The sequence below is a fragment of the Apteryx mantelli genome, chromosome 3, assembly GCF_036417845.1.
Source record: "Apteryx mantelli isolate bAptMan1 chromosome 3, bAptMan1.hap1, whole genome shotgun sequence".
Taxonomy (NCBI): Eukaryota; Metazoa; Chordata; class Aves; order Apterygiformes; family Apterygidae; genus Apteryx; species Apteryx mantelli.
Genome location: NC_089980.1, coordinates 117,084,033 through 117,099,872, shown reverse-complemented (window position 1 = coordinate 117,099,872; position 15,840 = coordinate 117,084,033). Strand labels below are relative to the sequence as shown.

At 38.1% G+C, this 15,840-nt stretch overlaps 1 long non-coding RNA gene across 1 annotated transcript in view; it reads right to left on the bottom strand.

Moving 5' to 3' along the window:
* LOC136991689 (uncharacterized) overlaps positions 1 to 2,693 on the bottom strand; it is a 58,122-nt gene extending 55,429 nt beyond the window's left edge. The window contains exon 1 of the long non-coding RNA XR_010883909.1: positions 2,666 to 2,693. This is a non-coding gene — a long non-coding RNA (uncharacterized lncRNA). The remainder of the gene's footprint in view (positions 1 to 2,665) is intronic.
* Positions 2,694 to 15,840: the final 13,147 nt, after the last annotated feature.

Below are 15,840 nucleotides of genomic sequence, written 5' to 3'. Positions count from 1 at the left end.
TAAACATTTGCTAGCAGGTCTTGGAAGTGGGAACATACATCTTAAACTTAGGCTCCCTGTATGGAGAGCTATATGTTTATAAAGAGAACTTAAATTTAAAGGCAATTGCCTACAGCTACTCAGTAGGACTCCATCAGGGAAGATATTTCTGAAAGTCTCTCCTTTTCGGGAGTTGTATTCTTGATTGAGGATCACAGGAATGTAGTACCAGGATTCCTCAACTCAGAACCATCTCCTAAGCATAAGCATAACTATTTTTTTCAAAAACTGGGCAGGGCTCACTCTTCTTTCAAAACAAAGCCAAAGGAAGAAGGTTCCAGAAAGCAGGAAACCTGTTCCTTCCCTGTGGAGGAAGGAGGCTGCACTGTCTACCATATCCTGTTGAAACCATGCAATTATTCAGCAAAGAGCATACTGAGGGTGTCACAAAAGTAAAAAGAAAACAAGAAAGCAGGAACATGGCTCATGCATATTTATTTATATAAGTAGGCAGAAACATGAACAGGAAGATATATATTATATATGATATATTATGTAATATTTCTAGCCAGGAATACAGTCTAGTGATTAGAGCACTTGGCTGCAAAAAACTCCTGGGAGTCCAATTCCCAAGACCACAAGCAGAGTCCCCCCAGTTATTGTCCTACATACACTACAGAACCAGAGCTGGCAATAAGGACTTGAAACCGGGACCCACACTCCCTTATTCCAAGTGGCTTATCCACTGACTAAAGAATAGGTCTGTAACCATGTGGCTAAGAAAGCTATTTCCAGTTCTGGGGAGCAAGCCACCTTCCATAGGCAGAAATTCACAAAATATGTATTTTTAGCTAGTTCCAACAAGAATCATTAATTTAACATAGCTTAAGCCCTTGTGTCTCAACACAAACCGCCCAACATTAAATCAAGGGATTTCTATGTCATGTCAATTTTTCATCAGAGATCTACTCATGGTTTGTGGAGCTTGAAGTAAATTGTCATCCACAAGTGTTACTCCATCCCTCAGGTTATTTATGAAAACATTTAAAATACCAAGCCAAAACAGAATTTGTGGAACTTTGATTTAGACTTAAAGCTGAGTATTTGGGAAAGCCCTATATTCTGCTATGCATGAAGAAGGCACTGTTGTTTTTCCCATGGAGCACTGAGTCAGTCAAAGGTAGCTTTAAAAGATACCCTTGCCTGCCCTTCATAGAGACCTCTTTCATTAGTCAGCTGAAAATTTTTTTACTGGAATATTTGATGATCATTTGATGCTTTTGTATCTGTCTTTGTCTGTCTGCATGAAAATATCAGTAGTGGATATACTTTTTCTGAATGATGAGAAAAGGGTCAGTTTCTCTAAGCTGTTATATTCCTAACCGGAATGTGAAGTATGTTCTGATATACATGTGCCTGCCCTCACATTTTCAAGAAACAAATTCATGTCAAGTAAAAAATAACAGCATATCCATTACATTATTTCCTATTATAATTATTATTTCCTATTATAAACAATTGTAATTGTTTATATTATATATATAATTGTTTTTATATATTTTTTTTAAAATCTGATTGAAAAATACATTATAAGCCAACATACAATCACCAGAACCATCAATAACGATTTAAATAAGTGGCTAAAAATATTAAAATTGTGAGAGAAGGGTACAAGTTAAAGGAATAAAAATTTGTTACAGGAAAGAATATTTATTGTTAAGGAACCGGACTGAGACTCAAGAACTTAGAAGTTTGAACCTGGTTCTGTTACAACTTTAGTGTACCTTTGGCAAGTCACTATCTATGCTATTTACATTTCATTGGTAAAACTGGGATAATAGTATTTCCCTACTATATAGCAGTATTAATGAGGATATGCATGCTAGTGAGGAAGGTTATTATATTACTGAGCATTTGGGAAAATTCTTGAAGTAATTAAAAGAGAATTTGCATGTATTTTCTTCCTTTCAACTAATGTTTAACAGTTTATTTGTCAGCAACAGAATGTTTGTCAACAAGTGAGATAAGGACCTAGCAAGCAAATGACTTAGAAAAACAGTTTAAATTCCAGATTATAGCTCTGTTTTTTCCATCCTCAATACTGCATAATAGTTTAGCCAAGAAAAGGTAAATGATATGAACAAAAGAAGTCATTTTTAGTGAAATTTTTTTCTGAGGAAAGCATTATCTTTTTCTGAATGCTGAAGTCTCAGGAAATGCAGAGTTGACACAGGATTTATTTGCCTGAGTTGACAACTGGCAGGTAGTCAAGGTATATTTGCTACATACAGTGCCTGTCCTGCTGGATGCGGGTCAACTGTAACTGAGCTCTACTTGTCAAAGACTGTGTAACAGAACAGTAGCAGAGCAGGAAGTAGATATATGAAGCCACCAGTGGAAAGCTGAAAAATATAACTCGACATCATCATTGTTTAGGGATGCTCCTGAGCTGGAACTCAATTATATCCTTTGGGAAAACAAAGTACATAAAAGTGAAGGTAAAGATGAAAGATAGTTTGAAGATGCCTTTATCCTCAGCTAGGTCTGAGCTACTCTAAAATTAATGTAGTTGTTAACATCCATCACAGCATCCAAAGATGCTGAAACTAATGATTTCATTATTTTGTCATTTTGCAGCCTGCAGTAGACAAGATACCATGTAGCTGTATATATCATGAGAACTCACCTTTTATGCCAGAAATGCCCACTTCCTCTTCCCTCTGGCCTAATCTGACCTTGTAGAAGTGCTTCTTTTTTCTTTGTCTTTTCCTTTATTTTAATCTTTGAAAAAAGGTAGAAGGTGCTGACCAGAACTGGGATTTCACACTTCCTGTCTTCTGACACAGTCATGCTCAGACAGGATCCTTCTCTCAGCCTTACAACTTCAAAATGAAATGGGCAATGTTTAATGACTTAAAGAGTAATGATGAAAAGTTTGATTGATAATCAGCTCCATAACTATATGAAATCACTACATGGTGGGAATTTACCTCTCATTTTATTCTACCACTGTCAGAAAAAAAAAATAAAACAGCAGAATTTGGAAATTGTGATTAACAACATAGGACTTACAGTACTCTGTGTTCAGGTGCCTGAGAACGAGGCAAAAACATGCAGTTCTACCATTCAGCCTCCTCACAGCTACGCTAACAGAAGGCATTGTACAGAAAAGCTTCATTAATTTGAAATTCCATGTGAAAAACAAGAGAAAAGCCCAGAGTTTATACAAGCAAACAGAACCAAGACTACGATAATAGGCACTGTAAAATTTAAGATTAATAACTGAGATTCTATAGTCAGCATTATTTCTTTTATCCCGTATTTTTCTACACTTCCCTCCTTTAATATTAGCTTTAATAAGCTAATAGATTTTTACTGTGATTTCCATAAATGGATTTCACTCAAAACTTGACTCCTGAACCCTTTCTTATTCTAGAAAATACTGCCTGGTTTTTGCTTTCCCCATTATCAGTAGTAATGGTAGGAAGCCTTTAGCAAACAGTTGGGTCTCGCAGTCTGCTCCAAAGTCAATCATACTGTTACTCTGTCTAATCTCTTTCCACTTCTCTGCTAGAATCGAAACACAAGACGATTTAGAAAAATGCACTGAAAATAATCTACTACAGGCTGACAGTTGCAGTAAGCAATAGCTCAGCAGTGCAAATAGCAAAATGAAAACAACATGCTGGCATATCTGGGGCTGTGGAAAGCAAACAAGAAAGGAGTAAAGCTTCCTTTAAAGGAGATTTAGGATTTTTCCTTAATGGAACAGTGTACCGAGATGAAACCACAGACTGATCATCACAGCGATCCTGTTTATCAGAGTATATGATTAAAATCCTACAACAATCAAGCTACTCTAGTGCTGGAATTCTCATGGACAAGAAGTGCTAGTTTAGCAAATGCTATCTAGAGCAACAAAAATGGTACTGACAGAATGACATACCTGTGTCCATATTGTGTGGATAACATTATTGAGTTCTCTTGTATGTCTGCTTTAGTACACTGTTTAATTACATACTGCATACAGTTCTTCCCAAGCTTTGCTGAGGATCAAATCCAGAGAAGGAGGTTCTTATCTGTTGCAGCCTCATTTCCTGTGGGAATAAGACAGTCTGTAGTGAATCAGGCAAGGTACTTCTGGAACAGAAATGCTGATCTTGAGCTTAAGGCAATTGAATCTTTTGCTTATCCTTTTTGCCTCCCTGCAATTGTTTTCTGTCTTTGCTTCCTCCACAGAGTTCCTGTGTGATGCTAGGCTCTCCCTTAGCTAAGTATTTTACAGATGATCACTATGTTCTTGTTTTCTGAGTATCTTTCTTAAGAGCTGGAGTCTTGACAAAAGTGCTAAATGCTCCTTTGTCCCATCCCAAGCCAACAAATTAGAAAGAAAAGGCTGTCGGTATGTTTTACCTTGAAAAGAAGACTGTATTTCTCCTTTACCTCATTCTTTGTAACAGATTTCTTTGTTTTCACAGAACATTCCCAAGCAAACAAAAATCAGCAGAAGACTGACATTTGACACTGACTGTATTAGTAAATATTAGTAAATAAAACACCCCAGAGACTGTTCTTTAGCCCTGAATAGCCAAGTGTCACAGTGCAGCTTGCAAACTAAATTTTTTTAGCTCCCAAAACAGAATGGCCACAGCCTGACTGCCTCCCTGGCTTGTGCTGACTAAACTATGCCCAGGCATCATCTGAGAGATGGCTGGTTTGCATGGGACAAAACTGTGCCAAGATGCAGGCTAATGACAGTAAAGTCACTCATGTGCCTTGGCCCTATTTAGCCTCATGGTGTAGATATAGTCTGAAAGTTTCAGCTCAGATGATTTATAAGTGGTAAAGTTATGAACAATTGACAATAACATCTGATCTGCAAGCATGATGCATCTGTAAGATAGGAAGTGATGCAGGCGCTAATTAGCCTGTCCAAAGTTACTTATTCTTTTTCAAATGACATTTGTATATTCTCTGTGAAGTTGCTGTACAGGTTTTATAATTTTTGATTGAAACACTGTAGGATCAGGTCGTTCATTTTTTCTATTTCATTCAGATGTTTCATTCAAAAAGGAAACATATGAATTTGTACAAGTAAAATAGTCTGAAGTCTGCATTACTTTGACAATATTGTTGCCCGTAAAGAAACACATAACTACGAAAGCAGTTATATGCGGTGCTTTATTCAGGGCCCGGGGTCTCAGGGACTCATGTCCAAAGCTGAGAATCCCAAATCCCCGTTTAACTTGGTTAATATTTATAGTGTTCGGTTACGTAACATAATCAACAGAATTGCTAAGCTACATGATTGTTTCCCATTTATAGTTTCTTCAGTTACTGTTGCCAAGATTTGCTTATCATTTACCTAGTTCATCAGACTGTACTGTACCTAGTTCATCAGACCGTACTGTACCTAGTTCATCAGACCGTACTGTACCCAACACCTGCGATTATACCTTCATCTAGTCTACCAAGTATAACCTATTCTAATCAATATAATGTAACAATTCCCCCCTTTGAAAATACTTCAAGTCTTCCAGACTGCAAGGATTTTCATCATCAGTTCCGCAGATTTCCATATTCTTTGGACCGTCTCAAACTGGTGATTGTAGCTGCAATGAATTATTTCCAATGTCTTCATATCTCGGGGGAAGTTCATGATTCTTCCTGGTAACAGCTTTTAAAATTTTCCCCAAGTGTTGCCGTTCCTTATTAACAATATTTTGAATCAAACGCAACACTCCCATAATAGCTAACATAATAATTATAATTATTATACACCATTGGATTAAAGATGCTACCCAACCAGAGATGTTCAATCCAAATGACTTTGCTAAAGCAGCAACCCAATTATGGGTACTTTCTTCTCTTTCTTCCTCAGTTGCATGTTCAATTTGTGTTAGCTGAGACAAATCACGTTCTACCGCGGCTGTAACATTCGGAATATGTACACAACAATGATCAATCTTATCTCGTAAATAACCACATACTCCATGTTCTTTTAGCAACAGCATATCTAATGCCATTCTATTTTGCAGGGTCATTTTTGTGGTTGCCTGTAATTGTAAGTTTATTTCCTTAAATCCTTCTTTAGTCACTCTTGCTAGCCTTTCCGTTTGTCCTAACAACCGGTACAACATTTCTCTATTCCGATAAGTACTAATTGGAGCAAACAATGATTCTAAAGCCCAACCTAACTTCACACCGGATGATGGTTCTTGCCAATCATCATCATCCTTTATTTCTCTCTTCATTATCCATAAATTTTCTAATCTACCCTTAAATGGCGCTTTCTTCCAAATTGGGCAGAGAGTTGGTAACCCTAAAGTTATTTCAGTCACCAACCCATCCAAGGGGAGGTGAGTCGTCCATTGTCCAACACTTGTAACCCAAACTAAATTTCCTATGCTCCTGATCGTAGTTCTACAATCTATTCTCACTCCGAATTGTATTACAGGTTCACTCATTGAGTATTTAATTCCGCTACAGGCACAACCTGTCCTTAATGCAAGGACCACAGGTGGAAAGGTAACTTCACTTTCGGGGTGTCACAAGTGTATACTTTTGTACAGTTCTAGACTGTGTGTTTTTCAGCTAACTTTCTTTTGCATTAGATTTTCTTGTGTTTCCTGTTGTGGCGCCTGGATTATTTGTATTGGTTGCATTTCATCTTTTTCCAAATCTTTTAACTCTCTCCTGGCTCTGTTTCTTTTCTGCATAGGTTCTGATTTTGCAGTAACCTCTAATGCCCTTTTTCCATAATCAAAACTCTCTTTAATCCAAACAATACAGGTGTAGTTTCCTACATCTGTCTTACTTACATTTCGCAATGATAAAATCATAGTACCCCTTCGTGTATCACTATCCCATCGGATTGTAAACCCAGCTGACAATTTGGACTCATTCTTCTGCCAATAGCAACTAATGTCTTGGATTGAACTTCCCATATCTCCAACAAAATCACAAGTCAAATTTACATCCATTCGTTCTTCTATATGTACAGTAGCATATGTATGTATTATTTGAGCGAAACCATTACTTAATCCTACCCAGCATAGTATTACCAAGATGTAAATCTCAGTTTTGTAGGAGTGATCATTTTTACCCCCCATTGTGATGGTACCTTCTTCACTCTGGTATAATGAATCCAATTATCAATTCCTGCTACTTTCACAGCGGTAAATGTTATCAATAGTACCAAATAAGGTCCATGCCACTGTTCCTTTAAAGGCTCCGTTTGCCAATTTCAAACATACACTTGGTCTCCTGGTTGAATATCATGCACCGGATTCTCCAATGGCAAAGGGCGATTCCAGATGATCGCGGCACGTAAGGCTGTGAGTAATCTGCTTAAAGAAATTATATAAGTATAAACATCTTGATCTCCTTGAAGGTGTAAATCTGCGCTTCCCATTCCCTTCGTTGGTGCAGTATATGGCTTACCGTACAGAATTTCATATGGACTTACAGACAACCCTTCTCTAGGTTTTATACGAATTCTCAATAAAGCAAGGGGCAATGCCTGTGGCCATTGGATTTTAGCTTCCTGGCATATCTTTTTAATTTGTCCTTTTAATGTTTGATTCATCCTTTCTACCTTTCCACTAGATTGTGGCCTCCATGGTGTATGTAAATCCCAGCTAATTCCAAGCATTTCACTAATTTCCTGTACTATTTTAGCTATAAAGTGTGGGCCTCGATCTGAAGAAATTCCTAAAGGTACCCCAAATCTAGGTATGATCTCTTTTAACAAAGTTTTTACTACTTCTCTAGCTTGATTCGTTCTACAGGGAAATGCTTCTGGCCACCCTGAAAAGGTACATACATATACCAATAAATACTTAAACCCTTTTGATTTAGGTAATTCTGCAAAATCCACTTGCCAATAGTCACCTGGTTCTATTCCCACTTTCAAAGTTCCCATTTGAATTTGTTTTCGTATTACCGGATTATTCTTTAAACATACTGGACACTTCGCATTCACCCCTTTTGCTATTGTTAACATTTGTGCAGATATAATGCTCCGCTTTAAAAACTGCACCAATGCTTCTGCTCCCCAATGGCATTTATTATGTTCAGTTTGTATTATTCGTTTCATAATTGTAGCAGGCACTACTACTTGTCCATTACCTGTTACATACCATCCATGTGAATTCTTCTGTGCCTTTACCAAATCGGCTAATTTTTCATCTTCTTGGGTATAAAAGGGATTTACAGAGAGATGAGCAGTAATCGGGCTTACCTTAGTAGGTATTAGAGCTAATTCAGTCCATACTTGCCGTGCAGCAATTTTGGCTGCCTGGTCTGCCTTCATGTTTCCTTGTGCCACATCGCTGTCATCCCTCTGATGTCCTCGACAATGCATTACAGCCACTTGCTGAGGTAGTAACACAGCCTCTAATAACTGTAAGATCTCGGTTCGATATTTAATAATACTACCTTGAGCCGTCAACAATCCTCTTTCCTTCCATAAAGCTCCATGTATATGTATTATTCCAAAAGCATATTTAGAATCTGTCCAAATATTCACTCTCTTATCCGTACTCAGTATTAAAGCCCGAATTAGAGCGACCAGTTCTGCCTTTTGCGCTGACGTTCCTGGCATTAATGCCTTTGCTTCAATTACTTCAAGCTTAGTAACCACAGCATATCCAGAATATCGTGTTCCATTCTCAACAAAGCTGCTACCGTCTGTAAATAATGTCCAATCAGGATTTACAAGGGGAATATCTTTCAGATCTACCCTACTGGCGTAAGCTTGTTCGATCACCTCAATACAATCATGTTCCAGCTCGCCTTCCTCTATTTTGCTACCTAAAAATTCAGCGGGATTCAAACATGTTGTTATCTTTAAAAATATATCATCCTGTTCTCTCAATATTGCTTGATATTTCAACATTCTACTGGATGACAACCAATGACCCCCCTTTTGTTCCAAAACTGCAATCACCATGTGGGGCACAAATACTTCCATTTTTGTTCCCAATGTCAATTTTCTAGCTTCTTGGACTAACATTACAGTAGCAGCCACTGCTCGGAGGCAAGAAGGCCATCCGGCACTTACCATATCCAACTGCTTGGAAAAATAGCCCACCGGTCTCTTCCATGATCCAATTCGTTGAGTTAAAACTCCAAGCGCTAGTCGTTGCCGCTCATGTACAAAGAGTTGAAATGTTTTTGTCAAATCAGGCAATCCTAATGCTGGGGCTTCTTGCAGAGCCTGTTTTAAGTCTTGAAAAGCCCTTTTACACTCTAAACTCCAAACTAATTGTGGCTCTTTTAAAGCTTCATACAGTGGTTTGGCTAACAGTCCATAATTCAAAATCCAGAGTCTGCACCACCCTGTCATTCCTAGAAAAGTTCGTAACTCATGCAAATTTCTAGGTTCAGGGATGGCACAAATCGCTTGTATTCTGTTCACCCCCAACCGTCTTTGTCCTTGGGAAATTTCACATCCCAGACATATTACTTTTTCCTGGGCAATTTGGGCTTTTTCCTTAGAAACTCGATAACCGCTCTGTCCCAGTAAATTTAATAACGCAACTGTAACAGTAATGCAGTTTTCATACCTTTCTGTCGCCACGAAAATGTCATCCACATATTGCAACAATAAGTATGCTTCTGATGGTAATTGAAAATATCCTTGCTCCTTCCAATCCTCCAGTTCTCGTGCCAGTTGATTCCCAAATATCGTAGGACTATTTTTGAAGCCCTGTGGTAACCTGGTCCAGGTCAGCTGTCGTTTTCTTCCTGTATCCGGATTTTCCCATTCAAACGCAAATAATTTCCTACTTTGTAATGCCAATGGGATGCAGAAGAAAGCGTCTTTTAAATCAATTACAGAAAAGTATCTAAATTGTTCTGCCACAGATGTTAACAATGTATAAGGATTTGCTACTACTGGATGTATATCTTTAACTATTTCATTTACAGCTCTTAAATCTTGAACTAACCTATAATCTCCGTTAGCTTTTCTTATAGGAAATATTGGTGTATTATATTCAGATTCACATTCTTCTAACACATTGTGCATCAAAAATTTTGCAATTAATGGTGCTACCCCTTTCCTAGCTTTTAACTGTATAGGATATTGTCTAACTCTTACCGGTTGGACACCTTCTTTCAATTCTACTATGACAGGTTTTGCTGCTTTCGCTAATCCCGGTATTTGTGTCTCCCATACCCATGGTACTACACCGTTTTCTACCTCTATTGGTATTGTTGTATTAGCTATTTCTTTTACTATAAATATTCTAGCTATTTCTTCCTCAGGTATCTGCAACTTAGCTTTTCCATTTTCAAATATTATTTTAGCATTAAATCTTGACAATAAGTCTCGTCCTAACAAAGATGTAGGACAATCCGGTACATAAAGAAATTCATGATCTAATTCTTTACCCCTAAAATTTAGATGCAATGGCCGCAGAAAGGGCCGTTGCTCTGTTTTTCCTGTAGCTCCTACCACAGTTATCATCGTATCTCCTATCTTTCCTAAACAAGTATTTAAAACAGAATAAGTTGCCCCAGTGTCTACCAATAATTGTTTCTCTTCCCCATCAATTTCTATTGTCACTTTTAATCCATCACTTAGTCAGCTACTATGTTGCCCCAAATGTCCTAACATCATTGTTTCTGCCATTGGTGTTCCTCCTACTGAAGTCTGCTGGGCCAAATTCATTTTCACTGGGCACTCATTTTTCCAATGTCCCTGTTGTCTGCAAAACGCACACTGATTTATCCCTAGCTGATTTTGAGGTATTCCCCGCATGCCTCCTACCCTGTATCCTCCTCGACCTTGTCCTCTACTTCTGCCTCTTATTCCTTGATTTACTCGTTGTAACATTGCTAATAATCCTGCCTGATTTCTCTTTGTGGTTTCTTTTTTTCCCTATTATTGTACACTTTCCAGCTGATTGCTTCCAAATTACTAAATCTCCTGGGGAAAAAGGAACTTTCACATATACTTTATCAGTCCCCGAAATTGCCTCTCGTAAAGGGGCTAATAATACTTTACTGTTTTGCTCTTGTTCCTTCCTCCCTTGTCTTGTTCTTTGTGCAATTGGGGTTCGTTGCGCTTGTCTTGGGCATGATGAATGCCCTGGCGAACCCTTCGGTGTTAACTTAATCTGGATCGCTCCAGTATTAATTGGTTCTGACGGTTTTACCGCCTTAATACTATCAGTATCACTATCGTCCCCTGCATCTATATCGGACATCACAGCGGCCGTCGGTGATACTAAAAGTGATACATCCTCTGGCTCTCTTATTGAATTTTGTATTGCCAAACAAGTCATACACTTCTTATTACCTACACATCCTTCACATTTTGTTTTATCTTTTTCGGGATGTACCAACAACATTCCACATTCTCTCTGCATATCTGGATGATTACGTATATCATAAAATAGATCAACATATGGTACTTCATCCCATTTTTCAAGTTCTTAACAATATCTCATTAATGGACCTATAACACCCGGATCTAAACTTCCGTGTTCAGGCCACCGGGGTCCATCATACTCATATTGTGGCCACCAATTCGTACAATAATCTATAAATCGACTTTTACTCATACTCTGAAAATATCCCGCACTTTTCCAATGCTTTAATAAACATCCTAACGGAGAATTATCCGGTATTACCATGGTCTTACACATTCACTCCACACACACACACTAAATCTGCGGGGTAGAAAACGGAAAGATAGCCTCTGATGGGAAACAAAAGACCAAACCAAACTCACGAGACAGCCACGTATGTCCGTGAGTGCTGGACCTGCGGGGCTTTCGCTCCGTCTGACGGCCAGCGCCTAGGCTTCCACAGACCAGACCTCGAGCTCGTTAGCCCAATCTTGCGTGAATCGCCGTCACGTCTTATTAGGCAGGCACCCAACCAAATATTACAATAAAGCACCTTCGGGCTTACCACTTTGGGACGTCAGGAGCAGCGCAGAGCGGGTGCAGCCGATGGCTCCCCGAGAATTCCTCGGTGCCGGCACGGAGCAAAATCGGAAAGCGAACCGTCAACACTACTCCCGAAGTCCCATCTGGGTCGCCAGAAAACTGTTGCCCGTAAAGAAACACATAACTACGAAAGCAGTTATATGTGGTGCTTTATTCAGGGCCCGGGGTCTCAGGGACTCATGTCCAAAGCTGAGAATCCCAAATCCCCGTTTAACTTGGTTAATATTTATAGTGTTCGGTTACGTAACATAATCAACAGAATTGCTAAGCTACATGATTGTTTCCCATTTATAGTTTCTTCAGTTACTGTTGCCAAGATTTGCTTATCATTTACCTAGTTCATCAGACTGTACTGTACCTAGTTCATCAGACCGTACTGTACCTAGTTCATCAGACCGTACTGTACCCAACACCTGCGATTATACCTTCATCTAGTCTACCAAGTATAACCTATTCTAATCAATATAATGTAACAATATCACCTGAAGTGCTGTGGATGATTTACATTGATTCCATTTTTATAGTTCAACACCAGTATTATTAGAAAGATTTATTCCATGAAATGTCAGTAAAGCTAGATTTGTATTAAGCACGTGATTAAATCTTCTGAAACATCTTGTGTTTAGACAAGGTAATAACAGGATAGCAGATTTAACTTTGTTTAAGCATTGTAATTCCTGTGGTGTTATTCTTAATACTGTATTGACCTATCGTAATAAAATACCACACACCTAAACAGCACTTTCTCTGTGAAGGTTGCCTAAACATTTTGCAAACTATCATCATTCTTCACTACAGCTATAAAGTCCTTCTGGAATTGCCTCTAGCATTTGATTAAAGATAACAGCACAAGTCAATCTGAGGAAAAAAATAGTATCTTTCTACTCAAAATGGGCAATAGTTTACATATCCAGGATAAAGTCATCTGAATTAGACTCCAAGAAAGTCTCTGGAATTAGCATTTCAGCTCTTTCAAAAACAGGCACGGATTATTTCACAAGTAAAATTATTTAGGACCACACTTTTTATCAGTCATACATCTTCACTGGCACAATGGCCTTCCTCTCATCTTGGGGTCCCCATTCATTGCTAATTCCTGGGCTATTGTATTGCTTCTGTATATTACTCAAACTTATACCTGAATAAATGGCCATTGTAGTTGCACAGTTGATGGATTAACATGAACAACAGCAGTATCAGACTTGCACAATCACAAACACTATTTACAAAACCCTTTGGTTTGTTTGCAATATGGTGAATGGATGTAAATCACTTGGCCGCTGACAGTGGTTAAGATCATAGTCTGAAGTGACTGTAGCAACTACAACAACAAAGTTACTGAGGAAGATAGTTTATATTATTTTTAAAAATTACATTTATTTTAAATTAGAATTTAAATCTTTTAATGGTAGTTGCTGAAAGGTGTAAAATACTAGACACTTACCTTCCTGTATGATAACATTTATGGGCAGATCTCATCATGCATATGAAAAGCTATATTACATATGAAAGTTATTCCAGAGTAAGGGTAACTTTAAAGCAGAAAACGTATGCTAGAACAAGCCATGTGAAGGTGAATCACAGAAGTTAGCTCATCGACAGAGTTTAATTAACTTAACCAAGTACAATCAGTGAGGTAATGGCCAAATGAAAAAAAAAATCTGTAATATTTGCCTTCCAGTTTCCTGAGTTAATTACTAGAGGGCATTGCTTCATACAAACCCCTGCTAACTAAGAAACATATTATTATTTATACTGTTTCAGACATAAGGAGCTTGAGAATATTTTTACACTGGCAAGAAATCATCTTTATTCTATGTATATATAACAAACGTGAACAGTGTTAGTTTCAAAGAGGCTATTTATGTAGGGGGCTAGATATAAATAATTGATTAAGAAAAAACAGTATTGTTACATAACTCTCTACAGTGAAAGTGGGCATGGGATGCAGCATGTAACTTTAATGAAAAATCTGTGAGTACATTTATAATTTAAAAAATCACAATTGCTTACAAGTGATTTTCTGAGGACATCAAGCTAATGAGCTATGGTATTTGTTTGTATGCAAACAAGCCTGTGCATATTTTCTTGCTAAGTACTGCATGAGCTCATGTCTGAAAGTCAAGTTAAAATCTACGAACAATACAGAAAACCCTTTCTTGTTTCCAGAGGAGAGAACATGGTGGGATGTTTGTCTGAGATGTCAATCTCCACAACAATCAGTAGTGTCATTTCAGTGCTCTCTGGATCTGGGTGACATCTTTTTAGTTTTCTTTCCTGTTTGATGCTTATTTGTGAGTAAGGCCATGTGCAACACAATTAAACTGTTTCTCTCTAAAAGTTATTTTAGTTTATTTCACATTCAAGTATGCAAAAGGTCTATATGAACTACGAAGCTGCAGGCCTGATTCTTCAAGATCTTGCACCTTTATAGCAATGATCTACTTGATGGCTGAGAGAAATTTTTTATGCAACTCTAGGCACTGATACATCTCTGAGCCAATCTATGCCATCTGCTCTTGACTTCTAGAGACTACTGATGACTTGGGGATTGCCAGAATGCGATGTGCTCCTTTCACATCCCATACATACTGCAAATTTGCCTTCTAATCTACAATTGCCAAGAAGCTTATGGTGTTCAGAGGAAGACAGAAGATCAAGGCATTCAATAGATTAAGAGAGAACATTTCCTGAAACTCAGCTGAAGCCATCAGTTCAACCAGGTGAGTGAGTTTGATTGCCAACAGGATCTCCCTCAGGACATTTCAGGCCTGCTTCCTCCCCACACTTTACTATTGCACCATTAAGTGGAGTTACTCCAGGGGTGACCCAGAGAAGAAGAGTGCCTTTTGATGCCAAATCAAGATATTCTAGAAATTATCAGCCAAGGTGATCCAGTTGATCTTAACTGATCAGGAAATAATTGGAGCAAGTGGAGTTTTATGGGCAGTTGGACTTCAACTGAGTCCAACATGGGTAGTTAACTGTAGGTGTGTTAATCCTCATAAGTAATTAGAGTGCTAGTACAGAGTGTAAGGAGAATGGTTTCAGATATACACTGGGAGCAGGTGCACTCCACCACATCTTAACCCTCAAGGAGCAATGCTAGTTAAAATTCAACCAAGAGCAGACATCGCATTTTGTCCCCTCTAGCCAATCTCAACAACAGCCTTTCTGTTGTGAACTGGTTGAATTTATCCATTGAAGAACACCAGCAAAACTTCCACAACACAAACTTTCTTTATCTCATACCTCACCAGGTCAGAGGTTAACTTCCAGTACTGGTTCCCTGATACCATGCTGCATATTTGGTTCTATCATATATCAAATTAGATAACTTGACATGAAGGTAGTGTCTTAATCTTCTTGTACCTTGACATACTTCATCAGTTCAAGCATTAAGTGTTTGGTTTTACCTCTATATTACTTTCAGATCATCAAATTATGAACTTTAGCCAGACTTGTTAAAAAATATCAATTGTTGTGATACTGTCAAAATAGTTTTCTCTCATTTCACCATAAATATTACAGTCCAAGTCCTCAGGTCCCAACACATAGCCTTGGGAAGCCAGTAATGTCCTTAAAGAGACTGCAAGTTTTGGGAACTGGAATATTCTCTGCAAGTTGTAGAGTAACAATAAAATGCCTCATACTACTATGCAACTAAAGTCTTGAAAAAAGGCAAGTACATTAGTATATACTAAAATCCCACTGACTTCTGAGTGCCTGATTTGCCTATGTTTAATGTTAAGCATATATTTTTTTGAATCATTGTCCTCTGAGATGTACTAGTCTGAGACTTCATGTACCATCTACATTAGAAAAGAGAGTAGCTCATGTAGACATGTACCCAACAGGTCTGTTCTTGTTCAACCTGAAAATCTCCTATAGAGACATA